Source organism: Lissotriton helveticus, chromosome 8, assembly GCF_964261635.1.
Source record: "Lissotriton helveticus chromosome 8, aLisHel1.1, whole genome shotgun sequence".
Classification (NCBI taxonomy): domain Eukaryota; kingdom Metazoa; phylum Chordata; class Amphibia; order Caudata; family Salamandridae; genus Lissotriton; species Lissotriton helveticus.
The window spans coordinates 209,993,006-210,006,419 of NC_136069.1; the positions used below are offsets into that span (position 1 = coordinate 209,993,006).

Genomic DNA, 13,414 nt, shown 5'->3' on the forward strand with positions numbered 1-13,414 from the left:
TGACACACAGGAGCTAAACCAAAGAACAGCTGAACACATGTCTTGTTACACAAGGTTCCAAAACACAAATGTAGGTTACACTATGCTTAATTCCATAAAACTCACGCTATATACGGCTGAAAAATAGCAGAAGGCGAGGATAATGAAATTCAACAGTACTGCGAAAGCATGGCTTACATTACAAACAAAGTCTTGCAGTTGCCCATTGTAAATGACAATGCCATTCATTTAACGATTAAGCTATTGGCAATGTAAATGGCAATGCCATTTATTTAGGATTTAAAAAAAATAAAAAAATAAAAGAAATGTCATGAGCAATGCCAATAGCTCTACCTTTAATGATGCCGAGACCATTGCATTGTAAATCTTGTTATTCGTTGAGCTCTCAGAAAAGGATTAGGGTGTTCCACAGAACAGTGCACTGCACCATGACAAATTGACCTCTGCATTAGTTACATGCAAATACATCCTGATGGACTATAACAAACAATAACCTGTTTATGTATAGCGCTTCAGACAACACTAAATATAATGTTAGGAAGTGCAGTAAGTAACAGGTATTACTATTATAAAATGTAATGGTACTTGATTTAACGACCAGACACGGATTGTTCCAGTTGCTTGTTCTGCAAAGGCAACTAGGATGCAAATCACATGGCGATTTCAAACATGTGGGCTGCTGAACAGAAATGTGAAAACTACAAAAAATGAGAAAAGACAGCCAGAACTGGTGTAACTTTCGAGCAAGCAAATAAACAAACGTTTTAACCGTCCATCCCAGTACAGCAAACTGAAAACATGTTAAGACCGCAGTCTGGGAACCCCACCTTGATTGAGATGCATTAAAATGTCCAGCATTCGGGGTCGGAGCGCACAACGTTGACAACTAGCCCCAAGGAGGGTAAAGCAGACGTTTGTACACATAGTAGGAATACTTGAGGCCTAAAATCCAAAGACACTGATGTTCTTTTACAAACCGCCCCGGGTGCACACTGTACCCACGTATTCACAGCAACTCTAAAACATCAGTCAAAAGGGTTGCACAATCGAAGCTCATCTTGGTTTACTGTTTTGCTCTTTTAACAATTTTATCATGTACAAATACATTTTATGGTGCGCTGCTAAACTGGTATTTTTCCCAGTTGAATATATCACAAAAATCATGTATGCCAAAGAGTGGCTGATACTCAGGTGCACCAAAGTGTCTACTTCTGCTATGTATACAAAATGATTAGGGTTTCTTAAATACAAACTAGTATGCAAAGTCATTATTCGATACAATAGTAAGGAGCACAGAAAGATCAGTCTTTTAAACTATTTGTAAATGAAAGCAATGTGCTGCACAGAGACCACAACTAATCTGGCTCTCCCCAGTAAAGGTTTGTTGATCTATGGCTGAGGATGGAGGGAAAAGAGGGTAGAAACTGAAATGCGAAATTTAAAAACTAAGACGGCACACCAGTACAGACACTTTAGAAAACACGGCACTAAAAGTGAAGTTGCTGTTGTTGTAATGGGTACTTCTATATTAATATCTATGTGTAACCTTGCATAGTCCCTCTATTGTTTCCTCAGTGAATATTTGGAGTGAGAAGGGTGTAATGGAAGGAATCAATTGAGGAGAATGAGAGAACCGGCTGGAGGGAACAGGATGATTTGTAATTGCTCCGCGTTGGGGCATTTCTACCGGAATAAAGCATCCTATCCAATCATAACTGTGTGATGTGCTTTTAAAATGTCATATGTAACAAGCGACAAAATCATATGTTTGAGATTGGCTGCCTTTTAAAATCTACACATTATATTCTGTTATTTTACTAGATGGTGCTGGCAACCAAAGACTTGTGCAACAAAAAGATGCTTACTGTCAACAAGAACTTAAGGAAATTATTTTGGGCTCTTTTACGATGAACACTCATTTGTGTCCAACTCCATAGGCTTATTACAGTCTCCAATATTCCAACCCCAGAGGGTAGTACATGTGACATAACACATAAGCATCTGTGATTTGGGGGGGGGGGGGAGGGGGTCACTTCCGGGCGATGACAAACTAATTTATTGGATGACACTTGAAATTCTTATGCACCAGAGCAAATTAAATACTCTACGCAAAGAAGCAGCAGAAGCAAACAAACTTTCCCATAACAGGAAATCAAAGTACACAAAAGATACAAAATGTGGGCATAATGATTAAAGGGTGAACTGGCTTTCAAATAGAACTGATGCAAACATGTTGTCCCATTACAAGATACACAATATGCTATTTTATAAGATTTCTTTTTGAACTAACAGAGAACAAGTCTACAGAGGATCACTGAAAGTCTCTTTCATGGCAAATCTGCAACATCCAAGTTAGTATGGCACTTGGTGGACTGGGTCCAGTGTACAGGATCATAAACAGAATGAAATCCGGAAACATTCATTTTAGTTTAACATTTCCTGTATTGGACATGCGTTGTACTGGTTGCATTACCATTAAAAAAAAATAGTGATGCAAAATATTTATTCTTTGAAGGCCATTATTTACTTTGTTTTTTTTTATCTCGGGCACAAATTATACATTACTAAGACTAGTGCACAGATTCCCCGAAGCACAAGCATTTGCAATGCAATAGGTCTCGCATTATGAAAGTTTGAGCTATTGGTCTTGTAAATGACATTTTTTTTTATTTATGTGTTGATTTAGAAAATAGCTAAATTAATAGCTTTGTCATTTTCAATGCCAATAGTTATAACTTTCGCACATGTGACGACTATAGCGTTTGTAATGCAACATGTTTTGTATTTACGTGACTTAGATGTATTGATATTACAAATAGCAACGGCTTTTAATTTTTTTAAATAATTAATACTTAAATAAAAGTGATTGTAATTTATATTGGCAATAGCTTAAACTTTTGTAAATAACGTTTGTGAAGATTATGTTCAGTGTATTTTATTGTGATGAAAATCCAAGAACAGAAGTGAAATAACATCTTTTTGTGACATTTGTAATAAAGCTTGAAACATTGAGAGAACATAATTGAACCAGTTGTTGTTGAATGGTTGCACAGATTGATGCTGTGGTGGTGGTGCTGCTGAGTTTTCTCTGAATCTGCACCCTGAATCTGCACCCACAATCTGCACCCACAATCTGGGGTGGGGGTTGCTAATGAATTCATAATGGCACTTTCAAAATAGAAAATAAATTAACATCCTGCATGACTTGTCTAATAACTGAAATCAGAGAAAATATGTATCTCTCTTTCTGAAATGCAGTCTATAAAGCAGGTCTTGATACAACACATGAGTACAGAGCAATAAATATCCCCTCGTATTCATCGAAGAATCTCTGACAGCGGCCCATTCACTTCTTGAATGTCTTATTGATTAGGCAGGGACTAAACGGACCCAGTGGTGAGATTCCGTCAGTAGGGGGAAGTCTGACTAACAGAAACAGCATGGAATGATGTGACAGGGCCCTGCCCATTGTCCCATAAGTAAGATGTGTGGGAGTGTCTGATGGTCTGCAATTTGAGCCTTCTATGGAAATCCATGGTTTTCTCATACATTCCTACTGAACTTACAGCTTGCCACTATTAAGGTCGAATTTTACGGAGTATATATATCACAAATGTCTGCAAACAACTGACATCCAAAAATCAAAATTACATTTCTATTTCTTTATGAAAGGTTGTCTTATAAAAAAGCAGCTTCTAAGGTAAAACAAAGGAGTACTGAGCTACGAACATCTTGAAGGATTTCCCTAAAAGGGGCTGACGACAGCACATTCATTTCCTACGTAGTGTGGACATTTATCAAACGTTGTTGAGTCCGGCCTTCTCAAAAAATCCATTGTGTGGTCGTGCTTAACTAGGAGTGTTGTAGCCTGATGAACAAGGTCTCATTTCAAGATGCTAATATACCAGTAGGTACAGGCTTTATGAATATTACAACACTCATGATGGTCAGTATGCGGTTATTTCTACTGCTAGTATAGAAGGAAGGTTCCAAAGTAAGTGTGAATGCGTTTTGTTTTTTTACGTGAATAGAAATTTGTACCACGGCTCTATGTTTTTTTCTCTGACCACACTATCCGCCCATTTCACCAGACCCAGTTAAAATGTAATAAGATAGCGACATGATAACCCACTACCTTCTTCATTTAGTTCATGGTTGTCTGCTGTGCAGCACCACTTCGATGTAATTTCTATTCGAAATTGCTCAGAAATGGTATGAGCAGAGATGCCACTCACATCTATGCTAAACACGGGAGCCGCTCACACATTCGTCTCTGCAGGACATAACTATGCATGTTTTTCCAGCTGTAAATTTTGCCAACCTCTGCGTATGAAGTAAATGGCAACCTGTACATGATCAATGATCTTCTGCCCTGCCCCATGATGTTTGTTGGATGGCAACAGCAGAAAAAGGGAAAATAGGATGGACTCAGGATCTGCACACACAAAAAGTGAGTTTGTGTGTGCGTGGGCACATGGGTGTATATCTAGCATTGGGAGGACGCGGTATGCGAACACAGCCTGGGAAGGATATTAGCTGTAGATGTACGGGTAGAGCGAATCATTTGTGCTTGGGGAGCACAACTGTGGATGTGTACACTAGACCAGGAAGGGGGTTGACTGTGCAAGTATGCAATTTTCCCTGGGACTGTAGAGTGATTTGCTGAGCCAGCATAAACAGGGTAGGGCATAGGGAACAAGGTATGTGCATATGCGCGCAGCAATAGGAGATCGTGCGCTGTGTGTATGCACACAGAGGATGCAGAGACTGTGGTTGTGAACACAAACCTATCAGAGGACATGAACTACATTTGTTCTCACTGAGCCCGCAGATGGCAATAACATGTGGGTGTATGTGCACACGGATCCTGTGGAGGCACAGACTGGGTTATGCACTCATCTTTCGCAGAACATACACTTTGGGCGTGCATAAAATCTGTAGAAATTACAAAAAGGTGGGGTACATATAAAGTCGAGAACATAGAGTGCTACTAGGCAGTGTGCGCACCAGAGTTTACCGGTGTTGGGTCAGTGACTGCACACACCTTGGGGATGGGGGCTGACTATAGAGCCACACAGAGTATGGGGGGCATTGGAAGGCAAAGACTGTGGATAAATGATTCTGGGAGACTACATGGGCTCTGTATGTAGTTGCAGAGATTTGGGTCATGGGGTGGGCTGCGCTGCTCTCTTAGGCGACGAGAGGGTTATGTGAACAGAGCCTTGTCGGGCGGCATACGGACGTGCACCGAAGAAACGCAGGGATTATAGATGTGCCCATAATGCCGGGTGCACAGAACGTGGATAGCCAGCTATGACATACCCAAGGAAGGACATGGGATCTCCACACAGTCTGGAAGGGCATCAGCCGTTGAACGCGCGCCTAAGAAGTGCATGGAGTGCAGATGTTCCCATGGAGCCGGTTGGCACAGACTGTGGATAGGCTACCAGAACAAGCGAAGGCATGCCTGGGGAAGGACATGGGCTCTTCACACAGAGCAGAGCTGTGATTTTGAGTCTGAAATAAACTGGGATATTTTGTGCATGTCGTGCGTATCCCCCCTCTTGTCCCTCAATCCCCTCCCTGTTCTCAGCCCCTTCAAGATAATAATAATACCTCACCTCATATTCTCCTCGTTCCCGGATGACCGGGCAACTGCCTCCGTGGGTCCTGGGCTCTCCCTTCAGCTGCGGCACATTCTCCCCTCCCCTTTCTTAATCGCGGCTAGATTTTTTCAGTCCCTTTAATATTTTGTCCCTCTCCGAGCCACCGTAGTGCAGCACAACCTACACATGCCCCATTAACCCTTTGGAAAATTCCTCCCGCCCTCTCAGCGCCGACAAACAGGAGACCTAGCCAATGACAAGGGAATGAGCCTCCACCCCCTTGTGGCAATCTCGTGAACTTCATATACTGGGAATAAAGGGCAATGGTTTCAACTGTCATACATTAGAAGACAGACTTAAGGAAGGGGGCGTTGTACGGTGACACTCAGAACAAAATACAGAAAAACTGTCATCACTAACACAAAAGAAAGACTACAACGGAACGTCAGCTGAATATGGCGCCCGTTTCTGAAAGGTTTATTGTTTTATGCAACGTGATATACAGCGGAACCTGTAACTAACGTAAATGTTCAGTTGTGGATAAGACGTACATCCCTTTGTTTATTTTATAAAAGCAAACGCATCTTCTTTCAGTATGACGTGTTAAAAAATATTTCTAATATATAAATTGGTGTTAGAATACTTGAAAGCCACCAGTTATCTACTTTGCCTTAAATTATTTAGTCTATTTCAAATCAAAGAGAAGCGCTTTTGCTGGTCACATGCCCTACATCGGTGTTTTGTATGGTGACCGCTCTGGCGGTGCGGGTGTTATGTTAATCTGCTCATGCCACCATAAATCCTATACGGGTTCTTTGCTCCATTGATAGCCAGAAGCCGACCTCTATAAAGGGCGACTTGTGAGTTTTTCAGAACTGATCACACTCTGGCCATTTTAAGAGATCAGAGAAAAAGCAAGGAATTTTAATGGATGATATGATGCGAGGCTGTGTAATGTAGATGCGCTTGATGAGGAAAAGGACTACGATTTCTTTAGCAACGACTCCATCGTTATTGTATTCTAACATTTATATAGCAAGTAATGCTCCTATGGGGCACTGCAATAAAGAAGGGCGAGGCGAGCGGAGGAGCAATGGGGGCTATTTGTGCTGAGGAAGGAAAGACGAGCTTGACCAAGAGATGGGTTATTTCTGTGAAAACTCATTGACATAGCCAATAGGTCTCGCCTTTGAGACCTTATAAATAAGTGTTTAGCCAGAGCTATTGTCTTTGCCATTGTCTTTAAGCTATGTAGAGGAGAGCTTTGTGGGTGCTGTGCAGCATGTTGAAAAGTTACAATAAAAAAGTGTTATAAGCATTTTTGTTACCTTATATATAACAAAGGAGACATTATGTACAACTTAACGACCCTATTAAATAAAGGATTAACATTAAACATGGCTTCTAGTGTTTTCTGTCTTTGTAGTGCTGGTAACTTCTTCCTGCCTGTTCTAATGCTTGTTTGTTATAGGTTTTTTATTTTTTAGGGGTTTGTGATAAAAAAACAGGATGGGAGGAGGTTGGGAAATAGTACCTGAATTACAACACGAGCAGCGGGCGGACACTTGGGGAGAATCAACAGATGCCAGATTCCAAAGGCGGACTGAGGTGGACCAGGACATTCTAGTTACTTCCTTTTTTTAAACTTCAGTTAACCTGTAAATAAATGCTTTCCCATTTATTTAACAGATTTCTGAATGTTGTTGCTGAGTAGAATAAACAGCAGCCCAATGCTGCTGTTTACGTGGTGGGCACATGTATAGGTCAGCAGGGCTGCATGCGGTCCCCTGGCAGTACTGAGACAGAGAAGTACATTCCACGCATTTCTCTCTCTCATGCTTTCAAACAAACATCCCACACCTTCTGTTCCAGGCAAAGCTGCTTTGCTCTTTGCTAAACACTCCGACTCTGAAGCTATAAGGAAACACAAAAGGCAACCACAAGTCAAAATGCAAGTGCATGAAAAATGAGGTTGTACATACAAGATAGAGTAAGTTAAAACACATAGAGTCAATTAAAACAATGGTAGTCAATTAAAATACTAAGAGTCAAAGGTCATCACATGGTCCCAATACATATGAGCACTACAGTCTCCAGCTTGTACACCTGCAGCCAAGAGCAAAAGGAAGTTGATCTGCACAGTGCTGCATTCCCCAGCTTCAGGAGTCTCTTGACCCCAGGGACTGAAATTTAGGATCCGCCAGTCTTGTGAGTGCTAAGATGAAGATATTGCAGCGCGGGAGGTATTTTCTTTTTGATATTGAGATATATTTATCGATATATCCGATGTTATTTCTACATGTGTTTTTGTCTGAGTGCTGAGTGACCAGCCTGTGAAGTATTTCTGTTTTTAACTATATATGTATGTATATACAGTTATTCTCCTAAACATTTATTATTATTTGCTTAGGTTTTGCTCCCTTGCATGTCACTTGTGAATGTTTCATCATTATCTGACTTGTAAGTGTGTATTATTTGCCTGTGTTTTACCATAATTATCTGCTTTTGTTTTATCCCATGCATTTGGTTATTTTGTGAGTTTGTCATTATTATTAGTTGGCATATAAATAAATCTTGTTGGTATAATATATATATATTTCAACAATCCTCTCCTGTGTTGTCCGGTAAGGAAGGAACCACACTAGTTAGTTCTAATTTTCTGCAATGAAACAAGACCCGTTTCAACTACACATGGCTTCTTGGTCAGGGCCGGACTAGGAACCAAAACTGGCCCTGGCAAAGAGCTCGCCCGACCCCCCTGGAAGCATCCAAGCTGTTTGCTAGGGCCGGTTTCAGACGATTTATGTTACAGGGGCCGATTTTGCAGCTATGTAACAAAAGCACCCCCCGGGGCCCAAAATCGGCCCGACCCTAGCGGCCCACCGGGGAAACTCCCGGTGCCCGCTATGGCCAGTCCGGCCCTGGTCTTGGTCATATATATATATATATATATATATATATATATATTTTCTTCACCAAATTACTCCCGTTATCAAAGGCACACCTTTAAACAGCCGGTGCGAGTTCCAGGGATGGGCTTTCCCTGCTCGTCAATTTGTCACCAAACAATTATACTCGCACACCACCAGGAAGGAAGTTTATAGCAGGTTTATTTCTGTGCCCTTACAGCACACAGCTTTACCGACGCGTTTCGCAGCATCCGCTGCTTGTTCACGGTTACAAACATTTGTCCTTTGTCTGTTTCTCTCTTTTATCAGTAATTCACAATTGCCCTATTATGAGGCATTGTGGTACTGGTAGTTACTCTTTACTTATTATACATTTCTCTTTCATAAACAAATGGCATACTCAGTTTGCCTACATCCCATGTAGCATGTAAAACATTCTGGCATTAATTTCAACAAAGATATACTGTTCAGCTTTGTTGGGAAGATTCAAACAGCAAAACGTTCAAATGCATAGTCTCTAAGTGAGTCTAATTTGGACACCACATTTCCTGCAAAACACGAGTCAATTATTTTCAGCATTTTACATCTAACATTATTGTTTCTGATAGTATGTTTTGTTTCTCAGGACTTAGTGCCCTCTCTTCAATAATGGCTTGCATAACAATTAATTACATTCTATGTTATGTGCAGGTCATCTTTGGTGTGCATAATGCATTATGTTTTACACATATATCTCGGGACTTAGTGCCCTCCTATTCCCAAACATATTTACACAGTTCTCTGTTGAATGTTTTTGCCAATTGCCAGGATTTAGCTTCTTAAAGGTGCACATAAAGTTCCTCGTCCCCATTCAGGCCCCCAGGGATCTTAGTCTTAAAACAAATGATTAGCCTTGATTCTAGGCGACGTAAGGTCATCAGTCTGTTACCCCCTCTCTCCTTTATTGGCACTGTTACCAAGCCACTGTATGTCATGTCTTTCCAAGTCTTTTTTTGCTTTTCATGGGTCATCATGTGTTTTGCCATTGCATAGCTTTGATTGTGATTCTCTATTGCACGGATATGTTCTAATATCCTTTTATGGAGAGGGCAGATGGTACTCCCGATGTATCTTTGGCCACAAAAACATTGTAACAAATAAACCACATGGGTGGTTTTACAGGTAATTGTACTTTCTATTTTAAAAAACTTTCCATTTGGATCCTTTATTTTATTTATTTTCGTCCCACTTGACAGGCCTTGCATTGGCTGCATTTGGTAAAGCCATTTCGTCTTCCATCTAGCCAATTTTTCGATTTTTCTTTTTTATTTCGAAATGGCTGTTAACCAATTTGTCAGATAAGGATGGAGCTTTCCTAAATGCTAACTGTGGAAACTTTCCAATCTCCTTCCCTATATCAGGATCCTTTTGTAAAACATGCCAGTATTTTTGTAATGATTTGCGTATTAAGTGGCTCTCTTTGGTATACGTCAATATCATTCTGATTGGTTCCCTGGAGGTCGTTTCAGTTTCTTTTTCTTTTTCTTTTTTGGGGATTAACGTTTCAAGTCTACTTTTTTCTCTTGCTCTCCTTTCACCTTGATCAATATCATGTTGTTTGTATCCCCTTTTCCTGAATCTGGCAGCAGTTTCTTTGAATTTTTTATTCATTTCCTCTTGATTAGAACAATTTATTTTCATCCTTATGAACTCGCCATAAGGTATGTTTCTTTTTAAGGTTGCCAGATGAAAACTTTGGCCATGAAGTATGCTGTTCGTGGCAGTTGTTTTTCTGTGGACTGTTGTCTCCAATTGACCATTTTCAACATATATTTTGGTATCCAGGAATACTATTTCACTAGTACTTATGTCATGTGTGAACTTTAGTCCATCCTCGTTATCATTTAGGATTTTCAGGTACTCCAGGAATTCTTTGTTCGAACCGTTCCAAATTATGAATAGGTCGTCTATAAATCGTAGCCAGAGGACCACTCTGGCTACGTATTGGTCATTTCCCTCTCTCCAAGCTACCATCTTCTCCCACCACCCCATGACCAGGTTGGCGTAGCTTGGAGAGAAGGAAACTCCCATTGCTGTTCCACACAATTGAGTGTAGTGTGCCTTATTAAAAAGGAAAACATTGTTACTAAGGCACATTTCTACCATTTCCACGATCATCTTGCAATGTTGCCAGGCCGAAACGTTATGCTGTCTGTTGCAGAATAAATTACTCACAGAAAATCTGGGTCTCCTGTTTCTTGGCGGTGTAGCGGCTGGAGTCGAGTCCGTTCTGCTGCTTGTGGGAACCTGTGTTCATATATATATATATATATATATGTGCACGAATGCAGCTCTCTCACCCAACCAGCACGCAGCAGCCGCCACAGCAGTAAAGGAAAAGAAAGCCACGCCACTCCAACGTCCGTTATGGGCTAAAAACGATTTATTTAGCGCTCAAGGCCACCAGATATATATATATACACACCAATCTCTCTCCCAAGCCTCGGAAAAAAAATATATATATATATATATATACTGTTTCTCGTCCTCCAAACACACCAGGACACGTTGAAATACCCGTGATCAAGGCGAAGGTTTCGTCAAAACGCGTAGGGTTTTGTTCCATATGCCTGATTACATGCTGCAAGGAATTTAATAAAGCAACCTTGGACCACATTTCTGATCGGTGGTAATATATTTTTTCTCGGAGCGGAGTGCATCGGCGTAATGCTGTTACGTCTTGTGACTTGGGATATATATATATTTATATATATATATATATATATATATATATATAATATATATATATATGTTATGTATATCTCAGTGAAGTTTGATGTTATGTATGTATATATATATATATATATATATATATATATAAATATTTATATCTGCACTGAGATATTCACACACATCAATAAAAAAACTAATATTCTTATTCTGTTTATTTTAGTTGTTATTTATTTTTCTTAAGCAGTCAGAAAAAGCCAACACGTGTTTCGCGCTCCACTGCGCTTCTTCAGGGCTTATAATTTTTCTAAAATCTTGTTATTCTTGTGTTCTTCATTTCAATGGTAGTTGTTTCTCTAAAATCTTTATATGACATATATTTTATCCTCTTCTTTATCCATTCTAAATCCTGTTCTTCAGAGAAGTGTTCTATATGGTTCCCTTTGATAAGGTCTCTAAAATCTTTATATGACATATATTTTATCCTCTTCTTTATCCATTCTAATTTATGTTCTTTGTGTATGCATTGAAAAACAGAGAGAGACAGACCAGGAGGCTTGTGTGTTAACAAGGAACAGCAAGTGCTCTCCTGTTTACGCTACTGGAATCGCTGGGGGTGTGGAGGAATAGAAAGCGGCTCACCACTGCGGAGATTGCACCTGAGGAAGTAGGAGCGGCAACAGTGAACCTGTGTGTGTTAACAAGGACCTGCGAGTGCTCTCCTGTTTACGCTACTGGAATTGCTGGCCGTGTGGAGGAATAGAAAGCAGCTCACCACTGCGGAGATTGCACCCGTGCAAGGAGGAGCAGCAACGGTGAACCTGTGTGTGTTAACAAGGATCTGCGAGTGCTCGCCTGTTTATGCTACTGGAATCGCTGGGCGTGTGGAGGAATAGAAAGCGGCTCACCACCGCAGAGATTGCACCCGAGAAATGAGGAGCGGCGACGGTGAACCGGTGTGTGTTAACAAGGACCTGCGTGTGCTCTCCTGTTTACGCTACTGGTGAGGTACTGGGTTTTTAAGAACCGGTACCGAACCAGTAACCCAGCGGTGCCAGGGGATCAACACACCAGAGACCTCGGGTTCTCCTGAGTCAGACCCACAGAAACTTCAGAGTCTTCCAGGTGAAGTCAAAGATTAGTTTATTGGCTGCAACCAAGGTGACAGGGTCCTAGAAGTACAATACCAGTATATTCAGGAGACTGCACACTTTCACAAAGTCAGGCTTCTCTTCTTATACCTAATATTCAGCCTTGAGCAATACATTCCTTGGATTCGTGGTATTTCATTTTATGGTTACTGTTTACAAAAGAAAAGCAGAGTCATGATGACATGTACATATTTCACGTCGTGCTGCTCATAACAAATCATCCGGCAAGGCCCAACATTTCATCAGATATCGCTGGACCCCTAATAAAAACGGTCACCTCCCCATCATAAAACAAGTGAAGGAAGGAGTGGAGAAAGATGTGAGCGAGATATGGCAGGTGTGCGTGCTGAAATGGCTTTATGGCTGGTTGGGCTTAGATGCTATCTTGCTCGGCCACTGGGAGGGAACTGACCTAACGAGCTCGGCCTGGGGCAATGGTTCTAACTTGTACTGGGGTCAGGAAGAAGTCAATTAAGGAGTATGTATCCTCGTGGAATCAATTTCAACTGGATTAAGGCCTATGTAGAGGGCAACATGCAGCTAAGGGTTTAGAAGGTAAATGGCGATTTCGAGGTGAAATCGTCACTCGAATATGCCGAAAATACATGTACTTGATGTACTCGTCATTCTCTGTCTTTTGATACCAAATTCGTCCTATTTCGACGAAGTTTTTATTCTCGAGTCCAGAACTATAATATGAACCCAGATTTTTCAGAACCACACTGGAATCGCTGGGCGTGTTGAGGAATAGAAAGAGGCTCACCACCACGGAGATTGCACCCAAGGAAGGAGGAGCGGTGACAGTGAACCTGTGTGTGTTAACAAGGACCCGCGAGTGCTCTCCTGTTTACTCTAATGGAATCTCTGGGCGTGTGGAGGAATAGAAAGCGGCTCACCACCGCGGAGATTGCACCCGTGCAAGGAGGAGCAGCACCGGTGAACCTGTGTGTGTTAACAAGGATCTGTGAGTGCTCGCCTGTTTATGCTACTGGAATCGCTGGGCGTGTGGAGGAATAGAAAGCGGCTCACCACCGCAGAG

General features: G+C 41.2%; 1 protein-coding gene across 10 annotated transcripts in view; it reads right to left on the reverse strand.

Moving 5' to 3' along the window:
- The window catches only part of ITSN1 (intersectin 1), a 1,522,922-nt gene extending 1,517,105 nt beyond the window's left edge, over positions 1-5,817 (reverse strand). For 5 of the 10 annotated variants that reach the window (XM_078656938.1, XM_078656936.1, XM_078656937.1 and 2 more), the window contains exon 1: positions 5,622-5,817. The gene's annotated coding sequence lies outside the window, so the exon portion shown is untranslated. The remainder of the gene's footprint in view (positions 1-5,621) is intronic. The other 5 variants (XM_078656935.1, XM_078656934.1, XM_078656933.1 and 2 more) reach the window with 1 other exon arrangement.
- Positions 5,818-13,414: the final 7,597 nt, after the last annotated feature.